The sequence below is a fragment of the Aotus nancymaae genome, unplaced genomic scaffold (genome assembly GCF_030222135.1).
Source record: "Aotus nancymaae isolate 86718 unplaced genomic scaffold, 86718_ANA_hifiasm-v0.15.2.pri h1tg000043l, whole genome shotgun sequence".
Taxonomy (NCBI): Eukaryota; Metazoa; Chordata; class Mammalia; order Primates; family Aotidae; genus Aotus; species Aotus nancymaae.
In genome coordinates this window covers 6,032,383-6,047,140 of record NW_026988457.1, presented here as the reverse complement: position 1 = coordinate 6,047,140, position 14,758 = coordinate 6,032,383, and positions in this window count along the sequence as shown.

Sequence of the window (14,758 nt, the reverse complement as noted above, 5' to 3'; positions counted from 1 at the left end):
ATATGAATACTCTCATTGAGTTAAAGATTTTAAGATTAAATGAGTTTTATAAAACCATTCAATAAATTCAGAAAGCAATGAACATTGATTAAAATAAGGATTGTCAACAAAAACTTGGAAAAATAAAGTTAGAATATGAAAACTGAATCAGGGATGCTTTTTGTTCTCAGGAAGATCTCATCTGCCAATTCCCTTACAGAAAAGACCACGGAAGCACTTCACTAGCACAATCTTCAGCTGTATCACCTGGGAGCTAATTGTTTAAAGCGTTTGAATATGGTCAAGTATGCTCATTTATTGGGTAACTATTGATCAAAACTTCCTTTACTCCAGGCACGGTGGTTGGACAGGAGCTGAAATAATGAAATAAAATAGGGTCCCTGTCTTCAAGAATCTTGGGGTACAATAGGAGAAGCAGACAAGTGATTAAGAAACTGCAATTCAGGATAATGGATATCAGTGGTTAATACTTGGGATAATCAAAATCAATAGCTAACATTTATTAAACACATACTATGTGCCCGGCAAGATACTAAACACTTTCAAATTGTTTCACAAAACCGTTTCAGAGGGTTGCTATGATTAGCTTCAGGAAACTGAGGCCAGTAATCTGCCCAAGGCCACTCAGTCAAAAAGTAGGACTCAAATCTCTGTATGCTGAGCCCACATCCTGTCTGAGTGACAGTTGCTCCATGAGTGATTGACGGGAACATATAATGCACAACGGCACCCCCAGGAGATGTTCCCAACCCAGGCTTGGTGGATCAGTGCCCATTTCCTAGAGGGCCCCTGAGTATTGAAACCTAGGTGAATTGGGATCATGCTGGGTGGAGGAGGGAGTAAGAAAGACCTTCAAGTAGATGAGTGCGTGAAACAGGAATCACCTTCCCACTGTCCTAAGGATCGTATGTGGCCTTCAAGTCCCTCCTTGGTTTGGCCCAGCCTCGACTCTTCACCACTGTCTACTAATAGGCTTCTAAAATGTTCAATAAAAAGTTTAACATTTTTCAGTTTCTTTAAAGGACCAAGTTTGCTTTCCCAGCTGGGCCTCAGGGCATGCCACTCCTGTGCCTAGATGACAGCACTGCTCCTAGATAATACTTAGTCATTCTGCAGGTTTCAGCTTACACATTGTTTCCTTTAGGGAATCTTCCATGAGTTCTCTCCAGGCCATCCCTAGACTGGCTTTAGGGTCTCTATCATGCACTCCTATGGCCCCCTCCATCACGGTAGTAAGTACACTAATAAATCCACCTTCAAACATCTGCCTTCTCTATGAAACTCCATAACCTCCATTAGCAAGGTTTGTTTTATTCATCATTGTATTCCCAAAGCCTGGCACAATGCCAGGCACATAGTAGGTGCTCAATAATTATTTGTAGCATGAATGAAAAGATCTAAGTGTATGGAGTAACATCCCCATCTTGTGGCCTTTTGGAAGACACCAGGTAAAGTCAATCCCCTGCTCCATTTTCAATACCAAAAGCACTGGTGGACTTTCAAGATCCTTACTCCATGCTCTGGATAAAATTAAAATAAAAATGAGATCCCACCTTCAAGTTCAATGTTTCCCATGGTTAGTTGACACAAAGCAGGAGAAGTAGTTGGAAGGGAATCAACCTGAATACATGACTCTAAACGGAAGTGAGGCACTTAAACCAGACAACCCTGTTGCCTTGTCCACTTCCATTTTGGAGCAAAGGATTTTATTTAGGTTTACCACCTGGAAGGACACTTCCCAGACATGTATTTCCTCATGGACTGAATCATTCTCAGTTGGTTTTACAGCCTACTTTGAACCATAGAGTTCAGATGGAAGGAGAAAGCAGATAGTTTGGAGAAGCAGCACCCAGCTAGTGGCCAGGCATGGTGGTTCAATGCCTTTAATCCCAGAACTTTGGGAGGCCGAGGCGGGCAGATCACCTGAGGTCAGGAGTTCGAGACCAGCCTGGCCAGCGTGGCGAAACCCCGTCTCCAATAAAAATGCAAAAAATTAACTGGGCATGGTGGTGCATGCCTGTAATACCAGCAACTCAGGAGGCTGAGGCAGAAGAATCATTGGAACCTGGAAGGTGCAAATTGCAGTGAGCCAAGATTGCACCAATGCACTCCAGCCTGGCTGACAGAATGAGATTCTGTCTAATTTAAAAAAAAAAAAAAAAAAGGATCCAGCTAGTAAGTGGCATTGCTGGCCCATTGTCCCCATCACGCTGCCTCTGCTCTCACAGTTGGGCTTGTTAATAATTGAGCGATGATTAGTTAATGTGTGGTAGAATAGAATGATGGCATGTTGTTTTAGCTCATCTTGTTATGGAATAATCATAATTAGCATGCAACTTCTCTCTTTATGTGTGGTCCAGAAAATAACGACAGTACATAAATTAAAGTTATTCCCAAAGTGGGATGCTTTGAAAATGTTGCAGAGAAAGAGCAATAACATTAAAGTTTTACAGAAAGATTAGAATTTTTATATACAAAAACATTAAATTTTGACAGACAAGTCTATTCATCTCCAAAATAATAATCTACAACTTCAGAATCATAGACTCTTTAAACAGGAAAGACGCTTAAAGGAAGACTAACTCTGATTAAAATGAATAAACATTTTTAAAGGACTTTGACCTCTTCAAAGTAATTATTGCAGGCACTCACCGGAGCACTTCCCGTGAGCCATGAACTGAGCACATCACATAGACTATCCTATTGACCCTCATCCTCTCCACCTGGTAAGTAGGTGTTTTCACTCCCATCCTAAAGATAAAGAGATGGAGCAAAGGAGGGTGAAGGGCCTTGTTCAAAGTCTCATCGTGAGTGCATGGTGGACCCGAGATTCAAGGCACCGGAGTCTAGAGTACCTGCTTTCATGTCCCTTTGCAAAACCAGAAGTTAAACCAACCCTGCTCTCTGTCAGTTTGTTATCCTAAAACGTTTTGAATATGTGTCAAAGTTATGACCTCACTTCTCAGACACTCCATGGATATTTTCTCTGTCCTTTTGCCTAAAAGAAATTTCTGGTATAATAATTAGCCACGGTGGAGTCAAAACAGCAGAGTATTTGGAGTTGAAAAACAGGTGCTTTGGAATACTTTGATCTTCCACTTTATTGGGTCACTTAATCTTCCTCGAACTTTTCTGAATCTGTAAAATGCGTGCAACATCGATTTCACACAGTTGTTGAATTTCATGAAATAATATCTTTAAAAAGGCCTAGAACCTGAGGGTTGCTCAAACATTTGTTGGTTCTGACTCAGTGATTGTCCTTGGGGTCCACAACCCCCTCTAACATCAGCAACACCCGCCCCCCATCCCATTCCATGTAAGAAGCCTGGAGGTGTAGAGTTGGTCACTGAGACATTGGATTGATAGGAGAAATTTCTCTGCTACTATTTTAAACATTCTTGAGGGCCCGATTAAATCCAGAGAAATATTTTCCCTCAGCCGGGCACGGTGGTTCACGCCTGTAATCCCAGCACTTTGGGAGGCTGAGGCAAGCGGATCATGAGGTCAGGAGTTCAAGACCAGCCTAGCCAACATAGTGAAACCTGTCTCTACTAAAAATACAAAAAATTAGTCAGGTGTGGTGGTGGGCGCCTGTAGTCCCAGCTACTAGGGAGGCTGAGGCAGGAGAATCACTCAAACCCGGGAGGCAGAGGTTGCAGTGAGCCAAGATCGCCATTGCACTCTAGCCCAGGCGACAGTGCAAGACTTCGACTCAAAAAAAAAAAAGAAATGTTTTCCCTCAATTTTGTCTCCTAAACAAACCAAATCTAGCTCTTTCTAGTCACAGGCCTAGGTCGTTTAGCCCAACTTTAACAGTTAATTGGATCTTTAAGTCATCATTGAATGCAGAGGAAACATACAAGCCTGAATGAATACATTCTTCATTTATTTTTCAGGTAGAAACAATCACCAATGGTTCACTCACTCAGTCAACATTCTACAAATATTTATTGAGTGCCTACTTTGTTTGTTTTTAATAAAACATAATCCCAAGTGTTCAGAATATTTGGAGAGTGGTAAAGTCCATATAAGTTGTAAATATTTTTACACCCTCTTTCAATCATTTCCCAAGAATGAAATTCCAAGAGTGACGAGTTTACACTGTCTGCGAATAGCACAGATATGTCTGAACTCTCCACGGTGACGACCTTCCAGCACTAATAAGGCCTTCTCCCCACCAGTGCCTTTGGTAATGGGCATCTCCCATTCCAATTCAGCCACTTACATCATATTTAAGATTATGAATAAGTTTTCATTACCACACACTCTGCCCGTTGTCACAGTCCAGGGACATGAAGTCAAACAAACAAGTAGCTATTAGGCAAGTGTTCTCTTATCTCTTGCCACAAAAATAAAAGAAAAACACTGAAGAAACAAATTAAATCTCCTATATGAATATTAACAAAAGAATTAAAAACCAAAGGACTTTGAAATACTGTTGTAAACACTGACTACTACTAAATACTACTTGGTACAAGCAGGTATGCTTTAAAAACTCTAACTGAACCACAGTTTCGAACTGAACCAAAATCTTAAATGTTTTGCTTTTACTAATGGTAAAATAGTGGGGATGCCGGCCCTCCTGCTCATCCAGAGGTCAGGGAGACTGAAAGTGGCCAAGGTGCTGTGCCAGGTGAAGAGAATGGCCCCAACATTGCATGAATGCTACTACATGGTTTAGGCTCCAGAAATCTCTTCTGCCTTCTGTATTTTTTGTTTTCAGAGAAATGAAGAGGTGATAACGCAAGGTAGAGGGATGTGGCGAGCAGAATAATGGCCTCCAAAGATGTATACGTCTTGCTGCCTGGAACCTGTGACTATGTCACCCTGCACAGTGAGAGGAACTGTGCGCATGTGATTAAATGAAGCATCTGGAGATGGGAGATTATCCCAGATTAGCTGACTGGGACCAATGCCATCACAAGGGTACTTGGAAGAGAGCCAGAGTCAGGAGGTGGGATGATGAAAGCAAGAAGTTGGAGGGATACGAGGACGGGATCATGAACCAAGGATTGCAGGAGGCCTCTGGAAGCTGGAAAAGGCACAGACACGGATTCCTCCCTGAAGCCTCTGGAAGCAACCAGCTCTGCTGACACCTTGACTTTAGCCCAGTGAAAATGACTGCAGACTCTGAGCTCCAGAACAGCAAGAGGATAAATGTGTGTTGTTTTGAGCCACTTGATTCATGGTTACTTGTTATGGCAGCCATGTAAAAGCAATACAAGTACCAAGCTGTGTTCTCTAGTTACAAAGAGCAAAGGACTGAGAATCAGAACACTTTGGTTCCAATTTTGTCTCTGACATTACTAGCTGTGTGATCTTAAATGAGTCACACTGCCTCTCTGGACCTTGATTTATCCATATACCAGAGGGCTCCATTAGTTAACTCTTCAGTGCCTTCTAATATGAGGATCTATAGAGGGCACAGTGTGAAGTGCACATAGACACTTGAATCAATATCCTTCTTGTCCTTCTGATGATATTTTAAATTTTAATTTATATTCTCCTTGCCCTATTATACCTCAAGCAATGATAAAGCCAGATAATGAATTCTAGACATTGGTACTGAAGACATAGAGGCATATAAATGCATTTATAAATCCTAGGATCTTTTTGACTAGTATACAAGATTTTTTTGGAAAAAAAAAAACAACGATGGTGCTACCTTAGGTAGGTTTATTTTAGAGAAACACCTTAGTTCTGGCCAGACATATGGGCCGGCTGTTCCACTGCACCCACTGAGTGTTTATCTTCACCACTCCTGTGCAATCATTTTAATAAAAGCCCTGCAGCAGCCCTCACCCCAGGTGGCAAGCCAGCCCCACCTGTCTCTCTTCCTGACAGACTGTTGAACGTGGATGCCTTCCAGAGACGAAAAGTCATTATTCTGCCTTCTCAACCTTTCTGTTTTTGCTCCAGGTAGCTGTTGCAAAATGTTGTATATTTAGAAACATGATGTCAGCTATTTCTTATTTTGCCATCATTGAGATGTCATGTGACTTGAATTTTCCAACACATAAATCCCTTTTTCCACTCGTCCCCATTCTGTACACACAAGAGAACAGTAAATGGATTAAAGGGAGCCCACCAATTTATGTTTCATTTCTTCTGAATAAACAAGCCCACCCAGCCACCTGGCACTGGAAGTGAGCTGAGGACAGCCAGGTGATGCTTTGCCCTTCACCAGCTTTATGAAGCTGAGCTGTTTACTGATATTTTATGAATATAAAGCTGAGCTGTTCACTGATATTCCGAGTGCACATTTAAGAACTAGATTCTATGTACTTAGCAACTCGTGACAGTAGCTCACTCATGGTATTTTGTCCATTTGACCAAGGATTGCTTGTTCCCTTTGTGGAACCACCAAACAAGGATAAGTGAGCTACACTGGTATACTTCTTTCTCTGAGACTTGGAGAGGGTCAGGTTTTTTACACTGACCATCTTGCTGAATTTGCTCAGCCTCTGAAGTCTTAAGTAATACAATGAGGCCTTCTAGGATGTAATTTGAAGTTAAGAAGGGGATAGATGGCTGGCGCAGTGGCTCACACCTGTAATCCCAGCACTTTGGGAGGCCGAGGCGGGCAGATCACAAGGCCAGGAGATCGAGACCATCCTGGCCAATATGGTGAAACCCGGTCTCTACTAAAAATACAACGAATTAACTGGGCTTGGTGGGGCTCGCCTATAGTCCCGGCTACTCAGGAGGCCGAGGCAGGAGAATAGCTTGAACCAGGGAGTCGGAGGTTGCAGGGAGCAGAGATCGTGCCACTGCACTCCAGTCTGGAGACAAAGCAAGACTCCATCTCAAAAATAAATAAATAAATAAGGTGATAGATATTATTTTAGCACATTAAGACACCAGAGATATGCTAGGAAAAGATTAACTCTGGCAATGTGAAAAGGTCTGGATAATGAAATCCTTGTCTCTCTCCCCATTTTCCCTGCAGGGTTTGAAGCATCCACTTCCCCTGTACCTTCCAGGCCAGCCCCATTCAGTAGCAAAACTAAATGAAGAAAAGAAAGGCAAAGAACTCACACTGGAGGTGAGACATAAGGGAGAGCTTTGGGGACAGATGGCACAAGAGACATTCAACCATATCTTTTTTGCAGATGAACATTGCTCTTCCTAAAAAGGGTTTTATTTCCTATTGATAGAAGTCATTCCGTTTTTGTATTATTTAGTTCGTTCTGCGAAAAATAGCAGTTGAGTAAACAAAACAATAATCATGCTCCCCGCCACAAAAAAAAATCTGCACAGTTTTTTATACATCTCTCGATTTTTTGTGGTTCCTTGTCCCTAGATGGAAATAAAATGTTATCCATGAATCAGTCTTGTAAAGGTCAAGGCTCTTGGTTACAAGTAATGGAGACCAAATATCACTAACTTAATGAAGCAGAAAAGGCATTTGCTGAGAGGATATTGTGTCACTAACTCAATCAGCAAAAAGGCCAGAGAATCCAGGCTGATAAAATGGGCAGGACCAGACTAGAGTCGGTAGCAGGGAAGCAGGCACATTTTATCAGGAAGCCACCTCTGGTGACCACCACTGCTGACAGTAAGAACTCAATGTCACCATCACCAGACACCTTCTGTTCTTGCCTCCAGAATTTTAACACTGGCAACTGCCCTTGCTGGAGTCCACATTTATTCTCAAACTAGCACCCAGAAGCACTTCTCAGCTGGCTTTGTATCACTGGAACATTTGCATATTTAAGCCTAGGCAATGGACACGTATTCCCGTAGCAGGGGGCATCGGAAAGGAGTGTCTGGCCATTCTGTTACCTGTGGATGGTCTTAACTATGAGTCATCCAGGTTCTTGACATTTTGAACAAAAAATCGGACAAAATCCACAAACAAAGCAACAAAACAATGAAGCAACGAAAGCACAGAACTATTGAAATGAAAGTACACTCCTGTACACTCCACAGAGTGGGAGCAGGCTCTAGTAAGCCACTCAAGAGCACTGGTTACAGAATTTTCTGGGGCTTCAATGCTCTTTAGAGGTTTCTCACTGGTAACTTGGTTACACCCTATGTAAATGAAGGAGTGGTCCAAGGCCAGTCTGATTAGTTTCGAGAGGTGACCAATCAGAGGCTGAAGTGAAGTTACAAAGTTGCAAGTGGAGACTTGCCCCATGACCAGCCTGATTGGTTGTAGGAAGGGACCAATCAAAGGTACTTTCCATTTTTTAATCTGTGAGGCAGTGCAAAGTGAGTAGCCTCTTACCGTTTTGTAACTTGAGTGTGAAGAGGTGGGGTTTTCTTTTTGATTCAGTTCTAGGAAGTCAGGGTGAAACAGCCGTGGGTTCCCTGCCTCCAGACCCTATTCTCCTGCTTCAATTTCAACTTCTGTAATGGGAAGGGAGGCCTCCCTTCCACCAAGACTCACATTTTTTTTTTTAGACTCACATTTTAAAGGTCTCTGCACAAATGGAAGTGTGTTGGAGCTTGACTTTCCAACAATAGCTGATGTCCTGCACAGGCCCAGTTCTATTCCTATCTGATATCCACATATATTCGTAACTTAAAAACACTTATGCCTTGTATGAAGCAACATTCCTTAAACAATCAAGACATTTTCAAGCTCTCCCAGCAAAGGAAGGCAACTCTGAGCCTTGTCAGTTACTGCTTCCAGCTCAAAGTCTAAGAGCTCTGAGTGATGTTCTTTTCCTCTCTATTTCTGTTGGATGCCACCTTAATATTCTGTAGTCAGTGGCCTGAAATGTAAAGTTAACCAACAAAACTTATTTTTTAAGTGGCATGGTAGGGAGTAAGGAAAGACAAAGAAAATTCGTTAAAATATACCAATGTATACATGACGTGGTAAAGAAGGAAATACTAGTCGTGGGGTTGTAGTTGATAGTTGTGATTTCTCCACACTGCTGTACAATTCATTATCCTTTCATCGTCAGCCAGCATAGTAACTGGTGTAGGGTCTTTAGCTCATGGGTGACACAAACCTTCCTTCCCATCTGGGAGATCACAGCCCTGGTGGGTCTGGCCTATAGGGGGCAGCTGTAGTTTTTCATTAATTTTTACCAATTGATAAAGTAATAATAGGATGCTGCCCAGAGAATCATCTACACTCATCTCTTTTGGGTAGTGAGGCTCTATTTCCTCCTGACAGTAGAATCAAACATCCGACATTTCTTCTTTTCCCCTCTTCTCCCAGAAGCATGAGTGGCTTAAAATGATTAAGCTTACTTTCCAATTCATCTGAAAACTGTGGTTACATCTTCTGGAGGAAGCATTTCTCCTTGAGGTACTAAAATGATTAACAGAATCCAGATTCACAGGGAGAGAAAGCAAGCTTTATAGGTGGGTCATTAGCTTTACTAGGTAGAGGATCAACTCCCACTTCCAATTCATTATTCCTGCATATGAACATTCTGAATATGGAAGAGAGTACTGTATTTAAGTTGCCAGTTTAGAGTGTATTCTGGATTTTGTAAGATAGGATATTGGCACTGCAATTAAGTATTCCACCCAACACTTTGGGAGACCAGGTGGATCACGAGGTCAGGAGTTCAAGACCAGCCTGACCAAGACATTGAAACCCCGTCTCTACTAAAACTACAAAAATTAGCTGGGCATGGTGGCAGGCATCTGTAATCCTAGCTACTCAGGAGGCTGAGGCAGGAGAATCACTTGAACCTGGGGGACGGAGGTTGCAGTGAGCCTAGATCATGCCACTGCACTCCAGCCTGGGTGACAGAGCAAGACTCTGTCTCAAAAAAAAAAGTATTCCGTTGTCCATTGCACTATTCTATAAAGCTAACTGCTTCTAGTGATGGGATGGGATGAGATCAGGGAACTCCAGGAGTATTAACATTGCCTTATTTCTTTTATGACACTTTAACTTCCAGTTGGCCCTTCCTACTGTAACAGTCCTTCCCTAATAGGTCAGGAAACTAATGGAGATATTTGCCAATACCTCAGGAAATCTATTCCAATTGTATAGAATATGCACACTTATGTATATATATATGCATAATATTTACATGTACACATATATATATTTCAACTTATAAGAACTATTTATACTAAACCAGACCCTAATTATTATCTGGCTTTTTAAACACCTATTCCACCTGGTGGGCCTTAGTGGAATTTCAGAAATTAGTCTAGATTAGAGTCATTGGAAAATCTTCCCTTGGAATACTTAGGTATTTCCTTTTACCCAGGGCCCAGTTACCATGGTAAATGGCTACCAAGAAGGGCTTTAAAGAAGAACCAGTAGGAATATAAAGAGTATCCTCTTGCAACTTTCTATTGGGCCTTTTCTGAGGGGGCTCAGACCTACCTTTACTCAAGGGGCCCCAGCTTTTTGATGTGGCTCAGGATTGGGAATTGTATGAGGCACAATGACTCTCCATTACAAAAGCGCAAGTCAGGACTCTCTGCAACATCTAGACATGGTTCTATTTCTTATTTGAATTCATTAAGGAAGTTGTAGTGAGCTTCCAATCAAAGACCCCATGATCAATTATCCACCTCCTCCAACTCGGTATGGATCACATCCTTCCAGGTGACCATTACCTTAGTGGCTCCTGAAGGTAACCTCACCATGTTACCTCTCCCAATTATGTGCTATTACTTGCTTGGGTCTCTGGGTGCCTCCCATCGAGTTTATGAGACCATTGCCCTTGTAGCACTTTCCACTGGCATCTCTGCCTACAAAAAATACTCCTGGACCACATCTCCAAGGTGCTCACCTCACCAATATATGTCTCAAAGTCTCGGTGGAGACGGTTCCTTCTAAGACCTCTTGGAGGATATAATTATGGGAACCACACTTGATTAGCCGATCAAGCACTATTGACTCCGGTAGACATAATCTATGGTACACCGAGTATTTTCTGACAGATAGCATTTACTTACTCTACACCTCTGTAGAACCTAGGTTTCAGGCCGGGCACAGTGGCTCAAGCCTGTAATCCCAGCACTTTGGGAGGCCGAGGCGGGTGGATCACGAGGTCAAGAGATCGAGACCATCCTGGCCAACATGGTGAAACCCATCTCTACTAAAAATACAAAAAAATTAGCTGGGCGTGGTGGCATGCACCTGTAGTCCCAGCTACCCAGGAGGCTGAGGCAGGAGAATTGCTTGAACCTGGGAGGCGGAGGTTGCAGTGAGCCGAGATTGCACCACTGCACTTCAGCCTGGTGCCTGGCAACAAAGCGAGACTCTGTCTCAAAAAAAAAAAAGAACCTAGGTTTCATTCAACTAGCCAAGTCAACACTGAGAACAATTTCTTGCTGTTTGGATTAGCACAATCCAGAATCTCTATGATGTGAGCCTACAATGATAAATGGGTTGATTTATAATTGACTGATTGATAAATACATCGATCTATAATTATGCTTTTCCCTCCTTGGTAGAGCTTCCTCAGAATTCATTTCCCTGTAGATTCTGCTCATAAGAATTTAGCAAAGTCCTGTTACTCTTTTCTTATGCCAGCTTTCTCCACCTAGGTTTGCCTTTGTAATTTCTCAAGCACCCATTTCTCCATCACACACACTCAATCCACGCATTCCCATTCCAGACCTAGAGCTGTCACTAGAGAGGATGAGCACGAAGGAAACAACGGCTTCTTACAAGGCTAAATTCCCCTGGCTTTCCCAAATTCCATAATATCTGTAGAAAGATTTTTTTCATATTTTTATAGGACTTTCCGGTGTTTTGAATTAGGAGGATTACTGTGCACTGTGAAACCACTATATCCCTGGAAACCTCTCCAGCAACAATTGATGCTAGTGATCACACTCCTATTTAGAAATCCTCCTTCTTCTATGCTTCCATGTCTTCATTCTTCTAATTTTGCATCTCTTGTCCAGTTTCTGACTCTTCCTTACTATTCCACATGATTTTTTCTTCCCTATCTTCTTCTCTCTCTCTCTCTCTCTTTTTATTTTATTTATTTATTTTTTTTGAGACAAGAGTCTTGCTCTGTCACCAGGTGCCAGGCTGGAGTGCAGTGGCACAATCTCAGCTCACTGCAACCTCCGCCTCCCAGGTTCAAGCAATTCTCCTGCCTCAGCCTCCCGAGTAGCTGGGACTATAGGTGTGCGCCACCACGCCCAGCTAATTTTTGTATTTTTTAGTAGAGACGCAGTTTCACCATGTTGGCCAGGATGGTCTTGATCTCTTGACCTCATGATCTGCCTGCCCCGCCCTCCCAAAGTGCTGGGATTACAGGTGTGAGCCACTGTGCCTGGCCCTTCTTCTCTCTTTTATTTGCACAGTTTGAGCTACAATCAATCATTGATTTTTTTTCATCAGTACATCCTTAGGCTTTACCTCTCTTTATATCTCTAAATTGCCTGTGCAACATCATACATCTAAGACAGAACTCCCCCTTTTCCTGCATAGCTCACACATAGCTCAGGTTAGATTCTTGGAATCATTTGAGTTGTCCCTCCAATTCTCATTTTGAAATGTGATCCCCTATCAAATACCTCCATAAAGTGTCTAAAATCTATCCCATTTCTTGGATTATATCACTTTCTGCTCAATAATTTTCAAAGGCCTCTCATTACCTTAAAGAAATAATTCTATAGTTTGAAATTTTCAGACTATTGGTGATCTCCTCAACTTATTCCCAGCCCCGTAACTCTCCAAATAGATCTCCAGGTCACCCCTTGACCTGCAGTCACACTCCCCAATGTAATCACAAGTTTCTACTCACTCTCATATCCACCTTTCACGAATCACTTCAGCATCGCTGTTCATGCTATTTCATCTTTCAACTCCCAAACCCTCCACTCTCAGCTGAACTAACTAAATAATCCAAGAACTGAAAGACAGAAGACAGAACAAGAGGAAGAGGATGCAATTAGATGCCAGTCATGTTCTTGAGAGGATATTCTAGGTAGGCTTAGCCTTTCCATTCTTTGGCTAAGTGATATGGTTGGATGATTGAGCCCTCCAAATCTCATGTTGAAATGTGATCCCCAATGTTAGAGGTGGGCTTAGTGGGAAGGGGTGTTGGGGCTAGGAAGGCAGATCCCTTAGGAATGTCTTGGTGCTGGCCTCAGAGTAATGAATGATTTGTCATACTATGAGAGTTCACAGGAAAGCTGTTTTAAGGAGCCTGGCACTTCCTCCCTCGTCCTCTCACTTCCTCTCTCACTATGTGATATTCCAGGTCCCCCATCGCCTTCCACTATGAGTGGAAACTTCCTGAGACCCTCACAAGAAGCCAAGCAGATGTTGGTGACATGCTTGTACAGCCTGCAGAACCATGAGCCAAAATACCTCTTTTCCTTACAAATTACCTAGTCTTAGGTATTCCTTTAGAGCAGCACAAATGGACTAATACACTAAGTTAGAGAGAGGAGGGGGCAAAAATGACAAAATCTTCTGGAATGATGTTTGGGAGACTGAGAGTAGAGGAAATCTGTGCCCCATGCCCAGTAGAACTCTGAAAATTGGCAAGATCCCAGGGTTCTCAAGCTCACATACCAAGAGCAAATAATACTTATACAGCAGGGCAGTGACAAATCTGGAATGAGAGACTTAGTGGTCTCATGGAGGGCCTGTGTGCCCATGCAGTACCAAGCAAGAGAATTATGTCATTGTACCAGGGAGCAGCCAACCACATGGACAGCATGGACAGCCTCTGTACAGAGAGAATTCTCATGGGTGAAACCAGGAAGACACAGCAATTACCTGGATAAAATGACTCAAGACTGATGGGAATGAGAATGGCTCAGCTGATGCAGGTGTGGTTAAATGACATAGACCCACAGAACATATGGCTCCCCTTGGTACCTGAACATCGTAAAGCCATGCTGCCTTCCCCAAACACCCTCCCTCCTCCCATAAATGCAACCTAGGCAGGGAGCAGAAGAGTGCTATATGGATAGAGATGAACTGTCTGTTACCTAGAAGAATGAGGACCCCAAACAGAAATTTAATCCAGAAACAAAAATAATAAAAAGTCTTTCTTAACTGCCCGATTTTGCACATGAGATTCATATCTGTATATGTGCATTGTGTGTGTGTGTATATATATATATACACTTATATGTATTGTTTTCATTTATCTTCTTTTTTTTTTTTTTTGAGAAAGAGACAGAGAGAATGGGGAGGAGGAAAAAGGAAGAGAAAGAGAGAGAGAGAATGGGGAGGAGGAAAAAGGAAAAGTTTTCATTTATTATATTATGGATGCAGTTATAACTATTGTGATGAAAAATAGTCTATCAGTTAAAAGCACTTTGTGACTGGAAGCAACGTCATTCCACAGACTGTACTCCTAGATACAAAATCATGCTAACCAACTAACTAGCACAACAAATGCAAACGTTCTTTGTGGGAAACACCACCCATAAGGAATGCCAGAAAATTATTTTCACAGCCTTTCTTAAAAACTCATGTAAGAATTTATTATAAATAATAGAGTCTGACAGCACTGGGAGGCAATTTGTAAATTTCATTCTATGATGAAATAGTGCAACTGGAAACTTGGGAAATGGACTAAATAAGACGGCCTTAGAGGTGACTCCAAAATAGCAACCCTCATTATACTTTTAGATCCTGATTTTCCCACTCCTTGTGTAATTTGGGAATATTTAAGTTGTCAATTGCAGAAAGAGATCAGATAAAAATACCTGAAAATTTAAGACATAGCTATAGAAGATATGCTTTTAAATATTATACATTATGATATATGAATATATCAAAATATAGAGTCAAAAATATATGAATATGTAATATATACATATTATATTTATATGTAGATTTTAACCTATA